Below are 9,576 nucleotides of genomic sequence, written 5' to 3' on the forward strand. Positions count from 1 at the left end.
GTCATAAATGGTCTACATTCACACAACATTAAAGCCAAATTGTCTAAGTCAGACATCTGTCATTTTAATGATGATGGCATCAGACCTGGAACACTGACAACACTGTTTTTAAGACGGTAAGTGACGACTAATGTTCTCAACTCCTCCTACCTCTGCTCTAATCAATAAAAGCTTCCTGGTGTGTGTTCCTTGACAACGTCCTCCACTTCCGCTCGCTTTCTGCACACTGTCCTCCACTTTTACCTGTATGCATCATTCCGTCTTCATCTTCCTTCCCTGACTAACAATGCACATAGCTCCTCATAACATTTTCCTTAGCTCTTTACTGTCTTAAATCCAATTTATGCTTGATCCGAAAATGTGGTCAGAGACGTTGTATGGAGTGTATGACGATATTGCGGACCCTCTGGTGGCATGCAAAGGCCAAATCAAGCTCCATACCGCATCGCCATGCACCTCAAATGTTAGAACAATGCAGAGGACTCCATATAGCTCCACATTGACATGATTGGTTGACAGTAGGTGGGGGCGGTACATCCTGTATAAACAAAAACTCACTTCCTTGACAACTTCCTTCACAATAGCTCTGCTCCGCTAAACGCAAGAAGTATGAAAGCCAGGACATCTGCAGAGGCTGCATCGCAGTAAATGCTGTACGGCCACTTCAGACGTTGAATTGACCACGCAGAGCCTTTTACATAACGCTGTGGCACAGAGACAAAAATAGATCCATATGAAATGAGACATCACCTTGTTATTCTTGGTTCTACGGCTTGACCTCACAAGTCTAACTCACATTTTAACTTATATCATACCAAAGACGCAATAATCACAGGGTTAATATGACATAGCAGGAACGCTAGTTTGGGTCTTTAGCAACTATGTGACAACAAATTGGAGTGAAATCCCTAACTAGCATCCCTGTGTCACCAGGATGTCCTCATTAGGGATGGGCATTTGACATTTGACTGTTCGAGTACTTGCATGATTTTTTGAGTACTCAAATAAATCAAATATGTTTTTAGAACAAGGCCGTGGGGTTTTACAGATAACATATCCTAATTGCTAAATTGGCTCATATATACAAAAGTATGTGGACACCCCTTCAAATTACTGGATTTGGCCTTTTCAGCCCCACCCATTGCTGACAGGTGTATAAAATAGAGGACACAGCCATCGAGGACACAGGAACTTCATGAAAAGGTTTTCCATGGCCGAGCAGCCGCACACAAGCCTAAGCTCGCCATGCGCAATGCCAAGCGTCGGCTGGAGTGGTGTACAGCTCGCCGCCATTGTACTCTGGAGTAGTGGAAGAGCGTTCTCTAGAGTGATGAATCAGGCTTCCTGTTTCAGCATGACAATGCCCCCGTGCACAAAGCGAGGTCCATACAAAAATCGTTTGTAGATTGATGTGGAAGAACTCTGACCTCAACCCCATCGAACACCTTTGGGATGAATTGGAACGCAGACTGCGAGCCAGGCCTAATTGGCCAACATCAGTGCCTGACCTCACTAATGCTTGTGACTGAATGGAAGCAAGTCCTTGCAGCAACGTTCCAAGATCTGGCGGAAAGCCTTCCCATTAGAGTGGAAGCTGTAATAGCAGCAATTTCATATTAATGCCCATGATTTTGGAATGAGATGTTTGACGAGCAGGTGTCCACATACACTACATGACCAAAAGTATCTACCTCCTTCACTCCAGTATCCCAGCACATTGTAAATATGGTATTGGAACTGACCCTGTATATAGCTAGCTTACATATCGTGTGTTTTTGTACCATCTTGTTGTTTTTAGTACTACATTGATATTGATTACTGCATTGTCAGGTTTAGAGCTGGCAATAAAGGCATGTCACTGTACTTGAATCTACTTGTACATCACCAGGTAACACAGGAGGTTGGTCTCACATGAATTGGGGAGGACAGCCTCGAGGTAATGGCTGGAGCGGAAGAGTATCAACTACATCCAACATGGTTTTCATGTGTTTGATGCCATTCCATTTGCTCCGTTCCAGCCATTTATGAGCCGTCCTCCCTCAGCAGCCTCGACTGCTAGGTAAGGAGTTAGGCCTTATTCGTTGATTTGAGAGACGACAATATAATCAGCTGCACTTCTGTCTATAATAACAACTGGAGTCCTTGGTTGTCAATGGCAGGATCTGCATGCAGTACTGTCTTAAGTTTGAATGCATAAGAAACATGACTTAAAAAGTTGGGCACAGTTGAGAAAATATATTGCAATTCATGGTTATAATAAACACTGGACTCTCCTCATGTCCTATCAAGAGCCATAACGCGTGTGGTTCTCCAATTTAGGTCGTGGAGACCTACTGCGTGTGCAAGCGTTTATTCCAGCCCATCACCAATACCTGACCTGATTAAAATAGTCAACCAATCCTGTATCTTCAGTCTGGGCCATAACATGCCATGCCAGGTGTTGCTAAAGGGCTGGAATGAAAGCATGTACACCAAATATCCTGGACTGGAGTTGAAGACCTCTGGTTTAAAACGTTCAGACTAATATGCTTAGGTCAAAACCCATAGGTGCAGTTCAAGAGTGGGCATAGGGATTGAATGTATGTTGTTCAAAGCTCTGAAAACACAACTTTTTGACTGCATCATTTGATGGTCACAACCCTGCCAAACACTATTGTTTGATCTTCTTGAGTGAGTAGCCGAACCATAGGGTTAACGTCTCATTAAAACTATAATGTAAAATGCTGAGTTGCCGGCAGTTAAGTTGAATTCTAGTACGAAATAGTTTTGGCAAGAAGCTGCGCTCTTCAAAGGCCATATTTCAATAAAAAATAACAAACAGAGCGCTCTACGGCAACATGATTGGCCACACGGAAATCTTGAAGGGGGCTGGTTATCGCTGCACGTCTGAAAACACATAACTGAGTAAAATATAGAGAAATACATTACAGCTTACCTTTTAGAACCTAGAAGTTCAGATGTATTTCCTTTATGACCTTTAAAGCCATATGAGAAATGTCATACTTTCGTTTAGTATAAGTGGTGTAAGGGGTGTCGCTGACTCGTTCATCCACCAATTCAAAAATATGGGGGAAGTGACCAGTGCACTTTCGGCGCCTCAAAAATACAAACTGTTATATCCCTTTATGTATTCTTCAGTTTATTGGCTTCTTAAAAGTACGTCAATCACTGAACATTACTACTCTCCCTTCGACCACCAATATTTACTTTCTGCCAGAAAACGCATAGAAATTATAAAATATTTCCCAATCGTTTCTTCAATTCTTCACAGCAAAATGATTGCAATTAAGATAGATCCACAACTTGAAAAATCCCACAAAAGGTTTGTAAAAGCTTTAAAACTATCGAGAGAAATTAAAACGCTTACGGTATTGATGCAATTATTTTTTTTTTCGTTTCCAGCTTCCAGACAACTTAAACCATTATTAAATCCAACAAGAAACTTTCTCCAATGATTTCATATGGATAAGATGACTGATATAATTTCTTCCGTTGAAACATTCCTGTGAAAATATAGAAAATGTATAAGTTTTCTTCTAAAAATGTGAAATTTAAAGTTGAAGCTTTACTCCATCATGGTGGCCATGTTTAGGATAGACCTAAGCACTGCCTGTCAACGTTTGTCGCGGAAATAGGTCCAATTAAACATGAAGTAAGACGTGTTAAAACAAATAATGGTCGAACAGGAATAAACCATGCATTAAAAAATAAGCTTATACATATGTATAAATAAAAAACATGTAAATTGTCGCATTTTGTGTCAGACCGCGTAATACATGTTACGAAAAAAGTCTCACTGACCCTGCGGAGTGATACATTGGAGCACTATCCAGGTAAAGAGACTTCTCAGTCATCAGCCAAGAACTTTCCAAACATAGATCTGGAGTTCCTAAATAGTGGATTGGATTCTGTTTCGCCGAGCCATGCATTCTCTCAATTTCTGCTGGTTTTATTCAACAGTGCACAGAGGCAACATAACTGTTATTTTGTGTTGCATACAAGTCAGTAAATTGTTTTATATCTGTTGCTACAACAGTCCTTATTCTCAGAGTTATCACATTGTGGAATAGATTATTATTGGTAATGTCTATTGCTAAAATACATTAATATAAAATACAACACAAAGTCTCTACTCTACTTGCTGGTAGGAATGCATAACATAATTAATTGCATTTTACCTTACACGACAGAAAAGTATTAGGATAACTGAGAGTTCTGATAGTTATGAATAGTGTACATGGCATAACATATTATAAGTTGATTATTAAACATTAAGGTATCACACATACACACACACACACACACACACACACTTATAGCACGGGATAAGGCATCCATTTCTTTTTAGTAAAAGTGAATCACAAATTACATTAAATCACCATGCATCAACTTCCTTGAGATGACGAATAAGACTTCTCATATATTCATCAACATCCGCCAATGATACTATAGTGTTACATTTTCTATTGATTCTGCTCAGCCCTTTTCATTAGATTTATTTTTCTCACTAATTAGTGGAATACTCTCTGAGGGTCAAGGATGGGATGGAGGAAGTCCAGACTGGTCCAGGTGCAGGAGGAAATGAGCTTCATGGGTTGAAAGAGGTTCCACTGTCTAATAGGACAGGGCTTCACTGATTCGCTGAGTCCCTCAGAGCTCACTTATATCCTCCTTTTATGTCCTCAAGTTGTGTGTGTGTGTGTGTGTGTGTGCATTTGGGTCAATGAAAGTGTGCTTCTTCTCTACCGTGAGAGCCCGGTTAAGTGTGTTGAGGGGTAGGACTCATATAGTTCTTTGTTTTGTTGTTTGTTTTCTGTGGGTTAGGAGATTATTCCATTAACGTTCCATCAAACATACACAGGACATGGTTGTCATGTTCTCAGAAAATAAGATATTATTGATCTAGACACTTTTCATGGGAATGTTGCAAGAACACGTGTCGGGTATTCTGTGGGTTAGGAGAATATCAGATCAAATCAAATATATTTATATAGCCCTTCTTACATCAGCTGATATCTCAAAGTGCTGTACAGAAACCCAGCCTAAAACCCCAAACAGCAAGTAATGCAGGTGTAGAAGCACAGTGGCTAGGAAAAACTCCCTAGAAAAGGCCAAAACCTAGGAAGAAACCTAGAGAGGAACCAGGCTATGAGGGGTGGCCAGTCCTCTTCTCGCTGTGCCAGGTGGAGATTATAACAGAACATGGCCAAGATGTTCAAATGTTCATAAATTACAAGCATGGTCAAATAATAATAATCACAGTAGTTGTTGAGGGTGCAGCAAGTCAGCACCTCAGGAGCAAATGTCAGTTGGTTTTTCATAGCTGATCTTTAGGAGTATCTCTACCGCTCCTGCTGTCTCTAGAGAGTTGAAAACAGCAGTTCTGGGACAGGTAGCACGTCCGGTGAACAGGTCAGGGTACCATAGCCGCAGGCAGAACAGTTGAAACTGGAGCAGCAGCACGGCCAGGTGGACTGGGGACAGCAAGGAGTCATCATACCAGGTTGTCCTGAGTCATGGTCCTAGGGCTCAGGTCCTCCGAGAGAGAGAAAGAGAGAATTAGAGAGAGCATACTTAAATTCACACAGGACACCGGATAAGACAGGAGAAGTCCTCCAGATATAACAAACTGACCCTAGCCCCCGACACATAAACTACTGCAGCATAAATACTGGAGGCTGAGACAGGAGGGGTCAGGAGACACTGTGGCCCCATCCGATGATACCCCCGGACAGGGCCAAACAGCAAGGATATAACCCCACCGACTTTGCCAAAGCACAGCCCCCACACCACTAGAGGGATATCTTCAACCACTAACTTACCATCCTGAGACAAGGCCGAGTATAGCCCACAAAGATCTCCGCCACGGCACAACCAAGGGGGGGCGCCAACCCAGACAGGAAGATCACGTCAGTGACTCAACCCACTCAAGTGACGCACCCCTCCTTGGGACGGCATGAAAGGGCACCAGTAAGCCAGTGACTCAGCCCCTGTAATAGGGTTAGAGGCAGAGAATCACAGTGGAGAAAGGGGAACCGGCCAGGCAGAGACAGCAAGGGCGGTTCGTTGCTCCAGAGCCTTTCCGTCCACCTTCACACTCCTGGGCCAGACTACACTCAATCATATGACCCACTGAAGAGATGAGTCTTCAGTAAAGACTTAAAGGTTGAGACCGAGTCTGCGTCTCTCACATGGGTAGGCAGACCATTCCATAAAAATGGAGCTATATTGGAGAAAGCCCTACCTCCAGCTGTTTGCTTAGAAATTCTAGGGACAATTAGGAGGCCTGCGTCTTGTGACCGTAGCGTGTCCCACCAGCATACACAGAACATGGTTGCCATGTTCTTAGAACGTAATATATTATAGCTTCTAGACATGCTTTGTGGGAACGTTGGAAGAACATTTATTTGTCCAAAGAACAGTTCATTAGACATCACAGAGCCAATTAAGGCCCTGATTGGTGAACCACTGATAGCTCTTTGCAAGGATACTCACACAGTGCTTTTAACATACAGTTTTTTCAACTTACATGATTACATTGTACATGTTCATTTATACAGTCATTATTATTTAACATGTCCACAGCTGGTATTTGAACTCAGAACCTCTTGGTTCAAGGTGCACCAAGCTTCCCACTACACCACCACATCCATGTCAGCTACTAGTTCATCAACATAATTTATTGATAAGACAGAGAGCAGAATTTTCCATCCATCAAATAAGACTCAGCCATTACTTTCATGGTAATCGTCACAGTTGTTTACTGGCCAACAAGCTACACAGTAATGATCAGTTGATATACAGTGCATTCGGAAAGTATTGAGACCCAATGACTTTTTCCAAATGTTGTTATATTACAGCCTTATTCTAAAATGTATTAAATCATTTTTTCCCTCATCAATCTACACACAATACCCCATAATGTCAAAGCAAAAACAGGTTTTTAGAAATTTTTGCCAAATAATAAAGCATAAAAAGCCAAAATATCACATTTCAGGCCAAATAGTTCAATCTTGGTTTTATCAGACCAGAGAATCTTGTTTCTCATGGTCTGAGAGTCTTTAGGTGCCTTTTGGGAAACTCCAAGCGGGCTGTTGTGCCTTTAACTGAGGAGTGGCTTCCGTCTGGCCACTCTACCATAAAGACCTGATTGGTGGAGTGCTGCAGGGATGGTTGTCCTTCTGGAAGATTCTCACATCTCCACAGAGGAACTCTGGAGCTCCTTCAGAGTGACCATCTGGTCACCTCCCTGACCAAGGCCCTTTTCCCATGATTGTTCAGTTTGGATGGATGGCCAGCTCTTGGAAGAGTCTTGGGGATTCCAAACTTGTATTTCTGTTTGTATTTGTGATACATTTGCAAAAATAAAAAATAAAATGTTTTTTGCTTTGTCACTGTCTAGTGCAGTAGTGCCTAGGTAGAGGATAGTTGCATGCCCGATTACCACGTGCTTGCATACTCTCGCTTACAGCTTGCTGCCGCCGGCTGGCCCTTGTGGTGAGTTGGGGAGCAGCTTCATGCACAAGTCTCCCCTTGCCGTTACAAAGCCTCTCCATGACCAAGACTCGGGTTAGGCATCCTCGCGGTGGCACACGTTAACTGGTTGTCTTGATACTCCAGGCTAACTGGTGGGGGATCTCAGAGCAGCAGTGGGCCCCAGAGATGCATCTGTACAGGCTCACCTCTGGGTGGACAGGTCCTGGCAGCCATCAACCACTGTCCCGCTGCCTTGTGGGTTAGTCTGGTACGACAAAGGCAAGGGGAGCACACCCTGAGAGAAAAGCAGTGCGCTGGCGGAGCGTGGTAGGTGGACGCTGACAGACTGGGGTTTCGGCTGTCTCCTGCAGCTGTGGAAGATACTGGTCATCCTGGGTTTCCCCCTTGCCACTGGAATTTCACCTTCCTTCAGTGAAGTAGTGCTGTTGGGGATTGCACACCCTCAGCTGCAATTTAAATAACTTCCTTTGCACAGGTATCCACGGAAACCAGGCTAAAGTCTGGTGGTGTTGGGATGTCTGGTGACAGGGGCAGGAATGAATGCACCGGGAGCCCTTAATCAGACCCCTGCACGCCAGCGGTACAGGGCTATTATGTTCACCAACAGCTGGGACTTGGTGGCAGCTGCTCTCGGCAGACCCCTGTGTGACTGAGCCACCCTATTTAGGAGCCATACTGCTCACCCCAGCTGGGGAGAGGCCTAGAAAAGGTGGCCTAAAAATTGTCCACTGACTCCATCCAGGATAGGCTACCGCATCTATCGGGAGTTCCACTCAGAGGTCGAAAAATGCTAAAGAAAATAATTCCCCTGAATCTTTGGGACACTGGCGATAATAGCGATAGACCCCATCAGAGAACAGCTTTGAATGCTGCAGAACTAAGGAGCTACAACATTGACATTGCTGCCCTGAGTGAGACCAGGTTCCTGGATGATGGTTCCCTGAAAGAGGAGGGAGAAGGTTGCATCTTTTTCTTTTTCTGCCTCCCGGGTGGCGCAGTGGTTAAGGGCACTGTACTGCACCGCCAGCTGTGCCACCAGAGACTCCGGGTTTGCGCCCAGGCTCTGTCGTAACCGGCCGCGACCGGGAGATCCGTGGGGCGACGCATAATTGGCCTAGCGTCGTCCGGGTTAGGGAGGGTTTGGCCAGTAGGGAAATCCTTGTCTCATAGAGCACCAGCGACTCCTGTGGCGGGCCGGGCGCAGTGCACGCTAACCAATGTTGCCAGGTGCACGGTGTTTCCTCCGACACATTGGTGCGGCTGGCTTCCGGGTTGGATGGCGCTGTTTTAAGAAGCAGTGCGGATTGGTTGGGTTGTGTATTGGAGGACGCATGACTTTCAACCTTCGTCTTTCCCGAGCCCGTATGGGAGTTGTAGCGATGAGACAAGATAGTAGCCACTAAAAACAATTGGATACCATTGGGGGGAAAAATAAGAAAAAAAAGGAAACTTTACCCTCTGAGTGGACAACATCAGCACGGTGTGGGACTGGCAATTTAGAACAGCCTTCTACCCAACCTCACCGAAACACCTGTCAGCATAAGTGAAAGACTCATGTCTCTCTGTATCTCCCTAGCCAAGATGCTGGGTAGGCATGGTGTTGGCCATGATACTTTTCTCAGTGCATACGCACCAACGTTACCATCTGAAAATGAGGCAAAGGACTACTTCTACTGGATGAGGCCCTTCACCACATCCCCAGGAATGAGAAGATCTTTCTGCTGGGTGACTTCAACACTAGGGTGGGACAGAACAACAGGATATGGAGCGGAGTGCTGGGTAGGCATGGTGTTGGCCAGGTCAATGAGAACGGAATGAGACTGCTAACTCTATGTGCCGAGCACAATCTCATTGTCACCAACACCTTGTTCCAGCAGAAGAACAAATATAAAACATCATGGATGCCCCCACGCTCCAGACACTGGCCCCTGATTGGCTACATCATGGATGCCTCCACGCTCCAGACACTGGCCCCTGATTGACTACATCATAGTGAGATGTTCTGACACTAATGACGTCCTGCTGACACCTGCCACGAGGGGTGCAGAATGCTGGACAGATCACAGTATTATACTGGCA

The 9,576-nt window shown here is 44.5% G+C and overlaps 1 protein-coding gene across 1 annotated transcript in view; it reads right to left on the minus strand.

Annotated features, from left to right (window-relative positions):
• Positions 1-3,786, minus strand: part of LOC112233554 (histone-lysine N-methyltransferase 2C) — a 232,636-nt gene extending 228,850 nt beyond the window's left edge. Inside the window, exon 1 of the mRNA XM_042308451.1 lies at positions 2,936-3,786. The gene's annotated coding sequence lies outside the window, so the exon portion shown is untranslated. The remainder of the gene's footprint in view (positions 1-2,935) is intronic.
• Positions 3,787-9,576: the final 5,790 nt, after the last annotated feature.

Source organism: Oncorhynchus tshawytscha, linkage group LG29 (genome assembly GCF_018296145.1).
Source record: "Oncorhynchus tshawytscha isolate Ot180627B linkage group LG29, Otsh_v2.0, whole genome shotgun sequence".
Lineage (NCBI taxonomy): Eukaryota > Metazoa > Chordata > Actinopteri > Salmoniformes > Salmonidae > Oncorhynchus > Oncorhynchus tshawytscha.